This window comes from Arachis ipaensis, chromosome B7, assembly GCF_059453495.1.
Source record: "Arachis ipaensis isolate K30076 ecotype BB chromosome B7, ASM5945349v1, whole genome shotgun sequence".
Classification (NCBI taxonomy): Eukaryota; Viridiplantae; Streptophyta; class Magnoliopsida; order Fabales; family Fabaceae; genus Arachis; species Arachis ipaensis.
Window position 1 is genome coordinate 115,934,502 of NC_142442.1, and position 1,132 is coordinate 115,935,633.

Here is a 1,132-nt window from a genome sequence, read left to right on the forward strand (position 1 = left end):
ACTATTTCAAAAAGAATTCAAATAAAATTGATGCACAAAACAGGGAAAGAGAATGAACTAGAACAAAGTTGATTTTTTCCATTCCAACACTACAAGCATTTTTTTACATGGGAGTGCATACAATCGGAAGCTTACACACACATAGACCAGCCACACAACTAAACACAACATAGAAATAGAAAACAGCAAAGTCCTCTAGTTGCCCCCATTTCCTCCTTGGAGGATTGCTGCTGCGATGACTAGTTCTTGCCGTTTGAGGAGCAGAGCCCTCTTCCGGTCGTCCAAAGCCCGAATCCAGTCTCGGGTATATTGCATGTTGCCAGCTGCTCCAGATTGATGGGCGGAAGATGTTCCCCTCAGAACAACAGCATAAAAGCTATCGCATAAGCGCAGACCAGCACTTTTTATTCATTGATGAATAGCCATTACATAGGAAGTACAATAAGGAAGCTTACGTACACATAGACAAACCAGCCAAACAACTAAACACAACATTATAACAAAAAGTTAACAAACAAACAACATTCTATATATAGTTAAAAGCAAGCAAAAGAAAAACTAAGGACTTATTAGTTGCTTCCCCGCGGTCTCCCGCAAATGATGCGGGTCGCCTTGATAAGGAGCAATTCGCGCTCTTGGATGAGCGCCCTCCTTCGTTCTTCGAGAGCGCGAATGCGGTCCTGAAGCTCTTGTATCCGCTTTACCACGACCTCCTCCTCGACAGGAGGCATGTGCTCCCAGAAGGCCGCCAGGGTTTGCTCTTGCTCGAACTTTGCGTTCTCTACATGGTGAATCGCTTGCTCAATTTGAGAAAGTATTACAGTGGTAACTGGTAGATCCATATCTCCCCTTGCTTTGCCAAATAGAAAAAGAAGCATCCTATTTATAGGTGTTGCAAGACTTTTTCTTTTTCTTATTATTTGAAATTCTTTCTTTTTTTATATTTTATATAGTGGTGTGTAGTCATGTTTATGACGATGGACCGACCCCTGTTTTTTGCGGGTATGAAAACGTGGCTCGACACCGATGATAATCCGTCAAACTACTAATCAACTAGGAGACAAAGTACGTTTAGCCAATCCTCACTCGATAGCTCGAAAGCGGATGAGTACAAACCCACGTGATCCGTATT